The following is a 12,588-nucleotide window of genomic DNA, read 5'->3' as shown; positions in this document are numbered from 1 at the left end:
AATCGTACTTTATAGGTTGGGATCTTCGGGTGAAGGACGTTCGATCCGTAAAGTGGCATCCTTATCCATTCAAATCGTAACCAGATTTTTATTCTGGCTCAATGAAAGAGAGCTTTTAAAGCTGGTTGCAGCCACAGAAAAATAATGTGTTGGATACATTGATGGCTCCGAAATTAAATTGGCCGAAGCACCGGTTAGGCATCATGAGATCTTCTTTTCCCGTAAGCGCCAGTACTCTATCAAAATTCAAGTAATTTGTGATTATCGCTTACGCATAAAGCAAGCTACACTAGGTTACCCGGGTAGTGTCCACCATGCAAAAATGTTTTCGGACTCCTTGCTCTCAAAACACCCACACAGATTTTTGTCGACGTCGCAATGGATTGCTGGTGATAGTGCATATCCACTGAAATCATATCTACTGATCCCATTCCGCCTAAATAGTACAGAATACACTAGAGAGGTGAGAGAAAACTTTAACAAATACTTCTGAAAATATCGCGTGCGAATTGAAAATTGTTTCGGGGCTGTGAAAGAAAAATTCCCTAGCCTGAAAGAACTCAAGTTCGATTGCACACAATACAAAACAAAAGAGATTGCAATGATTGGATAATGGTATGCTGTATTTTACACAATATTTTCATAAGCTTCAACAATGAGGATCAAGAATGCAGTTTAGAGCCAACTACCAACTTTTTACCGTTAACGACCCTTAGGGATAGTTTATTAAACTTTATTCAAAATCAACTCAGTAATTAATGCTACTATCAAACTCCTCCACCATGTCAATAAAAGCCAGTTACTCCAAATATTTTTACTTATAGCAGAGCTGTTCACCCCATATACACTTTTAGCACTTTTGTTTTTGTTTTGCCCTGAAGAATAAGCACAGATACAAATTCACACTTTGAATATAAAAACACAATTTTCATAGCACTCCCATTTGACCTTACATACTATATAAATTCGATTCATATGAAAGTGCCTGAATTTCATATGAAAGTGCAAACAAAAAGCCTCGGCACTTTGGTATGATATTCAAATTTACATTAACAGATTAACAACAAAAAAATTTTCAAAAATATTATAGCACTGAAAAAAATTTTAATTTAAAATATATTATTAAAAGGGACCATCAAAATTCTTTGAACTTTTAAAAAAATTTTTTTTTTGTTTTTCAATTTAAAAAAGTTTCTGTGCACATATAATTTTGTATATGTATTGCGATTTGCACTTCAATTTAAAAATTTTTGAACAGCCCTGCTTATAGTTTTGAATCAGTTGTGTGCTTTTTATCAATAAAAAGAGTTGAACTCAAAAATATTTTCATACATACATATGTATATGAGGGCTTGATTTCATGAAGTTTTTCATTTATACTTGAGTTTCAATTCCTCCATAGCCAAACGCTCTTGCATTTCAAGTTCAAGAATTTTCAATTTTTCTTGGCTTTGGAGTTGCTTTTCTTTAAAACTTTCTTCATTTCGTGCCTGCCTTTCCTTTAGCTCAAACTCCTTTTGCTTAAGGGTGAATTCTTTTTCCCTTATGAACAACTCCTTATTTCTTGCTATAGTTTCTGCCTCCTATTTCCCCTTCTTGAATGCCATTACTTCAGCTTGTACCTTCGTAATGTCCGAAGCTGCTGGCCGGCTGTATATACCTGTCTGTTGTTGGAGTCAACGTGCAAACCGGACTCTGAGAGCTCGTGGTTGGTGTCATGCTAGAAGTGCATACCGGAATATGAGGGCTTTCCGTAATCTGTACCAGCCTTTGCGATTCGGTTTCAATTATTTGGCACTCTTCAATTAAAATTGCCATTGTGTCATCGATTACGGAAGATTCGCAAATCCGACTTCCAAAAAATGTCATCCAGTTCGTAAAAAAATGAGCAAATTTTTAGTTCCTTGGAAAAAAATTTAGGCTATTGAAATTAATCGGCAAAGAAATATTTTTATTTTTAATGGTATCGCCGTTCATGCTCCCTGCTCCCTCCCATGTTTTGGCTTTGTTGTAGCTCGACCTCACGTTCCGCACTTTTGCACGCACCAGCTTCCACTCCATTGTAATATTCTTCTCCTCGCAAAAACCCTTATAATAAACTTCAGCGGACGGCTTCTGCAAAATAAACGTATGCACGTACATAATTTTATTTTACTTCAATGCAAACAAAAACAAACCTCAAGTCGCCGATTTTCCAATAAAAATTCGATAAGAGACTTCTCTTCTGTCGCCGTCCATCTCCGAGTTGGGTTGCTGGGAATGCGCTTACCTTTGTCCTGGAAAAAATTTTTTTTTAAAAAGCGAAATGAGTTGGCATTTAAAAAAATATTACTTACTTTATTATTTTGCTCTAATTCCATTCTAATTCCGATTTTGCTTTTGCACAAATTGTGATGGTAAACAAAATCAGCTGATCGTATAGCATAGACAAATAGCACACTAAACATACCTTTCAAAGTTGTATTGAAATAGCAGTATTTGTACATGTTAAACAAAAACAACAACTTTACAACTGTGCTAATACAATAGCATGATTAAAGAAATACGACAAATAGTACATATTGTGAACTCCCTAACTATTGATCGCGCATTTGCAAAAACTACTGACGATACGTCTGGCCATAAGACACCCTTACGCAAAGCCAACGTATTTCAGCTATTGCAATTCCCACATTCTAAAATATTCGATCACGTTGAATGGACACCTGTGGGAATGGACAACGAAAAAAAGTGGTCACGTTATAGTAAACAACTCCGCCTGTAGGAACGACAAAAGCAGCAGAGTATCGAGCGGCAGGGGCTACATTTAGATATAAGTAGGGTAGAAATAATTATAAACTTCAGTTGGTTAAAAAAGGCAACTCAAAAAAGAAGCATAGCTCCCCAAAAAATTATTTTTTGTACTCTTTCCGATATTAAAGGGTTTAACTTATATATATTTATATATAATTGGCGCGTACCCCCTTTTTGGGTGTTTGGCCGAGCTCCTCCTCCTATTAATAGCGTTCGTGTTGATGTTGTTCCACAAATGGAGGAATCTACAGTTTTAATCCGAGTCCGAGCGGCAGATATTTTTTATGACGGGCTTTTTCATGGCAGAAATACACTCAGAGGTTTGCTATTGCTTGCCGAAGGGCGACCGCTATTAGATAAAGCTTTTTCTTCATTTTGGTACTTCACCGAGATTTGAACCTACGTTCTCTCTGAATTCCGAATGGTCGTCACGCGCCAACCCATTCAGCTACAGCGGCCGCGTTAAGTTTATTGAATGAAAATGTTCGATCTTTAAAAACAAAATATCGCAAAATTCACGATTTTGTTGATGAAAATAATCGTCCGAATGAGTCGGCCCTTCAAAGGTTGTTAAAAAATTTCAGGTAACTGGTTCTGTAGGGTACAGAAAAATTGTTGCTGAACAACCCGCGTTTAATCTTTTTCTTACGTGCACAATATTATCCAATATATAAGTGTATTACAATTTACGAAAAAAGGCCACCCATGGGCATCCATTTCGGGATCACCAGGTTTGCTGCGCTTGCCCATAGTTCCCAACCGAAGAGCAAAAACGCTTTTCAAAAATTACAGCAAGCTTTTCTTGACTTATCGCTAACAAAAAATGATGACCCAAAGTATAACGTGGTTAAATCCGAAGATTCTACTACACCTCTTTCGTGTACATGTTTCCGAGTTTATAATGCCATACTTACCGTGCGAAAAGATTTTAACTAAATTAGTAAATTGCGCGACGGCAGCTTACTACTGTTAGTGAGAAATTAACAAGTAGCAGAAAATATCTTTTCAACATTGGTGCTGCTGGCGTTAGCTACCATCAACATTTTAGCTGTAACAAAGGCATCATTTACGCACCGTTTTTAAATGATGTGCCTGGAAGTGAAATAATATAAAATTTGAGTTCTTACGAAATTTTCTCTGTGTATAAATTCACACACAAATCCGAAGGCGAAACAAACCATACCGGTGTTATATTGCTATCGTTCAATTGTTATACACCATAAATTAAATCAATATCGCATGGAGGATGACGACTGTGCATCCGTACGTGTCCAATCCAATGCGGAGCGACTGCGTCCGAGTTATGTGTTCGAATTGTCCTGCCGAACATAGCTCTTCTGACAATTCATGGCCAAAGTATAAGCAAAAAAGAGACGGACTGACATAAAAACACAACGAATGGACGGTCAGACGATCAGGCGCATGCACTTAACAACAAAACGGAGGAAACAAACGAACTGTGGAAGCTCGGGACTCCCTCAGAGGACGAGGTATTGACCTCTAGTCAAGAAACAATTGATAGCAAAGCAGTGGGGCACAGCATGCCACGGAATCACCTGAGGTGGCACGGGATCACCTGTAAACTGCGTTGGTGGATAAACTAACAAATCGCGGCAAACCTGCGTTGGAAATGTGGTCCGCAATCGAGGCATGGCTGTCTTGTATTGTCGTTGATCACGTCATGGCAAACCCGGAGAGTCAAGTGCCAGGTTTTGATTCAATGGAGGTGGTTCGTGGATACTTGGGGATCAAATGTGACGATTAGTTCTCTTTTGATTTCCTACAAACCGCTGTTAGCAAGATCCATAGCGACTGGGAAAGTTTGAGGCGTAAACTAGTCCCAGCCAGCGAGATTCCATGGCGGCCGTATCTGGATACCGAACATGAAGTTCGTAATACCATATTTGCAAGCACACAACCGCACTGTTCAGATGGATGACGGGAACATCATTAAAGCGGAGATGTATGGAGAGTATAGAGCCACTGCAAGAAGTGTACAACAAACATCGGTTCAGGTGTGAGAAAAGCACATCTGAAATAAGGAGTTGCTCAAGGATATGCACCTGAAGGACGCTGGGTATACCAAAACTGATGGCGATAACGAGCAGCATACGGGCATGCAGTTTGACTAGAAATGGCCAATAAGTATGGATCTCAAGCTTGTCCAGATAATCTGCAGCACTCCAGGACTGCAACGGATAACCTAACCCTTCTCCTATCGGAGGAGGACGTAGACATCGCACTTATCCAAGAACCCAGAGCACTGAGGCAAGCGGCTTCTCTCTCAAAAATTACAACTTATACTATAAGTGACCCCAGAAAAAAAAACAGCTAAACATATTTCTAATCCCATCCTATAGTTCATCGGATGTGACGGCCACCGAATTGAAGGCTGCTGACGGTGTCACAATCAAAAGTGCCTCCATCTATATGGCACACGATCAACCAGCACCGCCTGACGAGCTCGTTGGCTCGTGCTTGGCAACAAAGATAATATCCTGCTACTAGGATGTGAATGGAATGCAATACATACCTTATGGGGGAGTACCGAAATGAATAATCAAGGTGGGTCCTTATAAGAATTTATTATTAATACTAACCTAACAGTATGTAACACGAGCAATACTCCGACTTTCACCTTTCCAAGCACGGAATGCTTTAAAGGATGGGTGGAAGAATTAGATATAACATTACTGTCTGAAAATACTTTAGTGAGGGTAAGAAATTTGAGGGTCTCAATCAAAAGGTATTTCTCGGACCATATCTGGATCCTCTATCACCTGGATCTTGAGGTAGATCCACCCTTACCATATCGTAATCAATTAGGAGAAATTGGGGAAGAAGCCAGAAAAAATGTTACTCTCAGCTACTCAACAATTGTACAGAGAAAGTCGGAGACAATACAAGAAGGCAACCAGGGCCGCCAAGAAAGAAAGCTGGAGAGATTTCTGTTCTTCTATCGAAACCACCAGAAATTCTGCGAGGCTTAGCCGTATTTTCTCTAAGGATTATTCAATGGCCCTGACGGCATATTTGCTAAATTGTTGCAGGAAACACTTAATAGTATTCTACCATGGCTAATGGAAGTTTTTAAAGCGTGTCTAAACCTAGATCATATTCCAAACTGCTCGAATTTTGTAAGAGCCGTCTTCATACCAAGGGCAGATAGAAGGGGGCATGAATCAGCGAAGGACTTTAGGTGGATTAGTCTTTCGTCCTCCCTTTTAAAAACTTTTGAACAGCTTTTAGGCATACTCATTAGAAGCTCGCTGGATAGCTCTAGTATATAAACTGCACAACACACTTAACTCAATGGCAAATCTACGGAGACAGCGCTTCATGAGGTAACACAGGCCGACACTGAAAATGATTCAAGTATCGGACCCGGCCTATCTTATAGATTTTTCATCGCTGAATACGAATCTGACCTTAAAAAGTCAAAAAAACGTGTTTTTGACCATTTTTGACCAAATGTAGTGGATGAACCTGAGGTGATGGAAGCTTCTACCTAGCCTTAAACTGAAGCCTGAACCTTCAGTTATAAGATCCAAATCGAAAATATCCTGAATCAATTGTAAATTTTGATGTAGCACAATTTTTTTAACTGCTCGCGCACGATTTTCATAGGTGCAGCCATGCAGGCTAGTTAGCCTTATCATAGTGGTGCGCTGACTTGTACCTTTTACCTATCATGTTTTTAGTTATTGGGTTTGCTTAGCACGATTCGGAATTATTAGATATAAGTTAACACATAATAATTTTGGCACATGACAACAACACCAGCAATAACCCATGTTGCGGCTCTAATAACAAAGTAGTCGCAACAATAAATGTAACAATATCCACCATATCCGCAGAGCAAGCAATGCAGCAGGCAGTTAGGCAGCGATATCAGCAACATACGGCAGACGCTCTATCAGCAACTTCAAGTCACGCGTTGTCCACATGCAATAGCTAAATTTCAAAGTTAGGTATTCAGGTGCAGTCACCGAGTTAGTTAGTTGTTATAACTCTTCCGCTGAGACCGGCTGCCTTTGCATTAACAAGGGAAATAAATAAAAATTACATCAAAAATAAATTGGTGTTTTATTAAAATAATTAACTTATATATGTTATCAGAACTGCACTTTACATATCTTTTGTGATAAAAAGTTCATTTTTAATTGACACTTCAACATAAATTGGTCAATCAATATCTTCGAAGTTTCTTTATCATCAGTTTTTTTCAGGACTACATCTCAATTTCTTAATATTAGAATCTGACCTTTACCTACATCAGATATTTTTCAAATATATAAGTTTTTTGGTTTTTATACTTTTACTGATTCCTCAGGTTTTACTATGCCTAGAGTTTGTAAAACGGATCCAAATTTATTCTGTTACATTTGTGGACAGTTTACGACAAGAAAGCAGAGACGCACATTAACTCCTGCTACTAAAGAGTCATATGAATATTATTTTAGTTTAAAAATAATAAATTTTGATAAAAGTTGGACTCCAAACTTTTGCTGTAATCATTGTACATCAAATTTGTTTTTATGGAGACGAGGACAGCGTCCTTCCATGTCTTTTGGTACTCCAATGATATGGAAAGAACCAATAGATCATTTTACTAATTGTTACTTTTGTAGTATAAATACTTCTGGTTATTCTGGGAAGAATAAATGTAAAATCGAATATCCAAATGTATCTTCAGTGACTTACCCGCAAAATCACAGTGAACTCTTACCTGTACCAAAACTACCAAAACTTGCTCAAGAAGACCATTTAGTGACAGATAAATGTACTTATTTACAATCAGTGGATGGTTGTAAAGAACCAGAAGAAATGTCCGATTCTGAGTGTTTTGATACCATTTCTGATCAACCAATTCTTATAAATCAGTCAAAACTAAATGATTTACTTAGAGATCTGAAATTATCAAAACTTCAGAGTGAGTTACTTGGTTCTCGGCTAAAAGAATGGAACGTGCTTGAACCCGGAACTTTTATAACTCACGTTAGAACGCGACAGAGAAATTTGGAATCGTATTTCTCTATGAGTGGTGAACTTGTCTACTGTAATGATGTTGACGGCCTTATGATGGAATTAGGAAGAGAACATAAGCCATGTGAATGGCGTTTATTCATAGACGCATCCAAAGACAGTTTAAAGGCAGTTCTTCTGTTTAATGGAAATTTATATCCATCTGTCCATCTGAAAAGTTTAAATATCTGAGTGATGCTAAGTTGAAAGAGGGCATTTTTGTTGGTCCAGAAATTCGCCAAGTGTTAAAAGATGAAGAATTTCAAAAAAAGCTCACTGCTAAGGAAAAAGCTGCCTGGATATCATTCAAGGAAGTATGCGCGAATTTTCTGGGTAGCAGACGATCTGACAAGTACAAAACGTTAGTTGCAAGTATGTTGAAAAACTATGAACGCTTGGGCTGCAACATGTCCTTGAAGATACATTTTCTTGACTCGCATTTGGATTTTTTCCCACAAAATTGTGGAGACGTTAGCGATGAGCATGGTGAGAGATTTCATCAAGATATAAAAACTATGGAGAAAAGATATCAAGGAAAATGGAATCCTAGCATGCTTGCTGATTACTGCTGGGGCTTATTAAAAGATGATGATTGCAATTACTCTAGAAAGTCACAAAGATTAACCTTCCCAAGTCTGCCGAATAAAAATCAAATTTTAGAAAATGAAAGTACTCAAAACTAAATTCTTTATCCTTTGTGTGTTTCTTCTTATTCCTTAAAACCTTGAGAAAACTTACAAAGATAAGAAGCATCCGTGAAACTTGTATTTGAAGAACAAATTGTGGATTCAAAAAATTCAAACAAAGAAGGAAGAAATTCCTTTCTAAGGAATAACAAAAAATTACCACAAATGCGAGAATATTAATAAACAAAAAAAAAACAAAAAGGAAAAAAAAAACAAACAAAAAAAATTTTTAAAAATAAAAAAGAACAAAAAAAACAAAAGTGGAGTGTAAAATACTGACAGCCTCCTCGTGGCACATTCTGGGGTCGTGAATTTAATAAATTTATTATGCACTAAAATATTGGTTAACCAGCTAATGTCAGATTATAAAACTTTATTACTACTGTCAAAAATTATTCTAATATAACTATATAAATTCATCTTTCAATAGTTGTTCGTTAAGTAAAAAGTAATTTAGATCACCATATTGGTTTTGCCTTTTTAAATTATGATGTCATATTTGTCTTCAGCGCATCATAAAACCAAACATTGAAAGAAATTTTTAGCTGACCCAGCTAACCGTATAGCTGAATTGCGATTAGCTTGAAATTAAGGTGTAACAGTTAGAAATATGTGTCTTTGGTAGAAATATAGCTAATAGCTAGAAATATTTCTAACTGTAACAACTAAATTTCTAGATAAACGAAATTCTACATACAATTTTTGCCTTTCCTTTAATTCTAAGACAAGCTGCAAAATCAAATTTTTATTTGATTTTATTAAATTTTTATTTTCGCCATCTTGAATCCGACACTTTCAATTTTGAAATTACAACTTCCGAATCGTGCTAAGCAAACCCAATAACTAAAAACATGATAGGTAAAAGGTACAAGTCAGCGCACCACTATGATAAGGCTAACTAGCCTGCATGGCTGCACCTATGAAAATCGTGCGCGAGCAGTTAAAAAAATTGTGCTACATCAAAATTTACAATTGATTCAGGATATTTTCGATTTGGATCTTATAACTGAAGGTTCAGGCTTCAGTTTAAGGCTAGGTAGAAGCTTCCATCACCTCAGGTTCATCCACTACATTTGGTCAAAAATGGTCAAAAACACGTTTTTTTGACTTTTTGAACCAATTTTTTTCAAAATCTTGACGTGATGGAAACTTTTTAAGGTCAGATTCGTATTCAGCGATGAAAAATCTATAAGATAGGCCGGGTCCGATGCTTGAATCAGAAAAATAATCATTTTTTGTCGACCAGTGTAATCTGAATAATAGAGGGGTCCCTAGCAAACAAACAGTATACCACCGCAGCTATCCAAAAGCCGTTAATAGACTTAGGGGTGGAAAACTGTATTTAGCAATTGGATCATCTCTATGTTAGAAACCAGGATCATCAAAACTAATATGGGTAATATCAACATACCTAAGAGGGTCCATAGGGGTACTCCACAGGGGGGAGTATTATCTCCACTTCTTTGGTTATGTGTTATTAGCAAAATCTTAATAGAACTTAATAGAGGGGGCATAAAAGCGGTGACGTACGCTGATGATGTGATGCTATTGGCGTCAGGACTGTGTCCCAACACGATCAGTGGGATCATTCAAAGGGCGCTAGGCGAGCTTAACTCTTGGGCCACAGGCTGTGGCCTAAGTTTAAACCCGCGTAAAACAGAACTTGTGCTATTTACCACCAGATATAAGGTACCAATTTTTACCCTACCAAATGTTAATGGACAAACTCTCAATTTCAACCAGTGCAATGGTCCTCCAAGTAATTTTGGACTCCAAACTTAGCTGAAAATCAAACACTGAGGAGCGGGTAAATAAAGCAGAATTTTCTGTATATGTTTGTAAACGTATCCTAGGTGTTCAACCCATTATGGTTGTATAATATTACGTTTCCACCAAAAGCAAACACCGTGTTTGCAGTAGTTGTGTTTGGGAGAACTGTCAACTGTTTCCACCGAAAGTTTGGGAGAAACTGTGTTTGAACTGTCTTTTGTTGACATTGTGAAATAAGAATTATAAAAATTGCCAGAGTAATGGGGACAAGTTTTTCAAAGATAATTTCCGAATGGAAAGATCCTGCTTTGAAAAATTGTGCAGCAAACTTGAAAAAATAGCCAAAAGAAAAACGAACTATCGAAACCCGATTTCACTAAAAAAGCGCGTGGCAATTGCTCTGTATGCAGAAAAAAACTGCAGGCATTCGAGGTCAATCTCTATTTAGCACATTACTGCCGCCTTGATTTAAAAACTTGGTATCTTTTCTTTATTGAAAATAATTTGTTTATATCGTTAATCTGGAAAAAGCGAATTTAATTATGCATAGACTGATGGATACGAACTTTAAATCAGACGGCAGACTATTATCCTTTTAAATTTGGTGTTCATCTGGTTGCCCGATTGGCCACTTGATCCTGCTTCCACTCTTATGATACAATTTTCTAGAATTCGTGATCTGAGCATCCATTGAGTGTATGAACCATATTGTAAAAAAAATCGCCACAACTGCTCGTACACATATGTAGCGTATAAAAATAATTACTCTTATTTTCATATTAATTAGCTTTTTTATTTTTACTCATTATTAATGTCTTATTTTATTATGTTTATTCTTTTGGTTCCATTTCTTCCATATGAAACTATGTCATTCCTAAATGGTTAGCAAACAATAATTATGCTTTTATGTCTAGAATGAAACATAAAAATTGTCGCTTCTTATTGCTCGTTACATGACATACCATACCATATATCTCTTCATTTATTGTATAATCATTTGGCTTTTGAAGAATGCCACAATCTCTGTGCAAAGCGCAATGGTATGCCCATTTTAAGCAGCTGTGAGTGGCCATTCAATTTGAGATTTGGTCTGTAATGTAACACTGCCTCCCAGCAAATTTCACTTAATAATGGTATGGTCATCCACATTTTATAAAGGTCATTGCACCGTCGTATACGTTTTTCATCATATTCAATACCACCGAAAATGTGCATACAACCATTTTGACTGTGCGCTGCGGCATGGAAGTACAAAGCTTTTGGTAGAGAGGCTGTTTTTATAAGTGTCCATTGCTTAGTATATTAGTAAAATTTAATCTCCATATATCTGAAAAATATACTTGATCGGCCTGCAAATGGAAAAGGGATATCCAACTTCAAATATAATTTAATAATACTAAATTTAATTATTACGCACCTGCAAGCCTCCCGTAATGAATGCTTCGACCTCACCATTCGATTTCGTGTGCTGTACGCAGGAAAAGCACTTTTGTGGGTTTGGGTATCCGGAATTTTGTCGCTCGATTGTTAGATTTGTTTGTGATGTTCGATCGGGTAATGTGACGAAATATTCCCATCGGTTTGTAATTAAATTAAATGCAGGGATGCGTTGTAAATCATACACTAAATTCGATGTACCACCACCCAGCACATATATGTATTGCCCATCGTAGACAACTTCGTGACGATAACGACCCTCTGGATCTTCGCGTATATCTGGACGACAGATATATACGCATTCCCACACTCGTGTGCGCAAATTTAAGCGATGCACATCACAAGAGTAATCATAGCCAGTAGGGGTGTCCTTATTTTGGGAAAGTTACTAGATCATCGTTCACCGGGTCTAATTTTTTTCCTTTTGGTGTAAAAAAAATAACTGCAAAGTTTGAAGCCGATCGGGCTTCATTTGATGGACCCGGAAATCGTTTATATCTGAAAGATCCACTAATAGGTGTAAAAAAGACGATTTTTTCACTTTTTTTACTTTATTCTGTATTTTTTTGCTCATGGTTGTTGCTTTTTTTTATTAAATTACATTGAATAAATATTATTACATTTCATTTCAAATATATTTTACAAAAAAACCACCTAACAGGAACATTTTTCATTTAAATTTACAGCATGTCAAATGAAAATATAGTCGATTTCGTATCGTTTTTTGTTGGGGTTTTTTTAAATATATGTAATTATATTTTTTTTTCAATCCTACATTTTTTCAAATATATACGTATTTTTCCCTTTTCCACTAAATCGTCCTGCATGTCAGCCATCCCCGCGCAAGGGTCGTGTGCGACTCGGCGCCACGCCGGTA

General features: G+C 37.0%; 1 pseudogene; it reads right to left on the bottom strand.

The window, feature by feature from the left end:
* Positions 1–1,370: 1,370 nt before the first annotated feature.
* On the bottom strand, positions 1,371–2,360 carry LOC129250082 (uncharacterized; annotated as a pseudogene).
* Between the last annotated feature and the right edge of the window lie 10,228 nt (positions 2,361–12,588).

This window comes from Anastrepha obliqua, chromosome 6, assembly GCF_027943255.1.
Source record: "Anastrepha obliqua isolate idAnaObli1 chromosome 6, idAnaObli1_1.0, whole genome shotgun sequence".
Taxonomy (NCBI): Eukaryota; Metazoa; Arthropoda; class Insecta; order Diptera; family Tephritidae; genus Anastrepha; species Anastrepha obliqua.
This window is presented reverse-complemented; position numbering and strand designations above follow the sequence as displayed.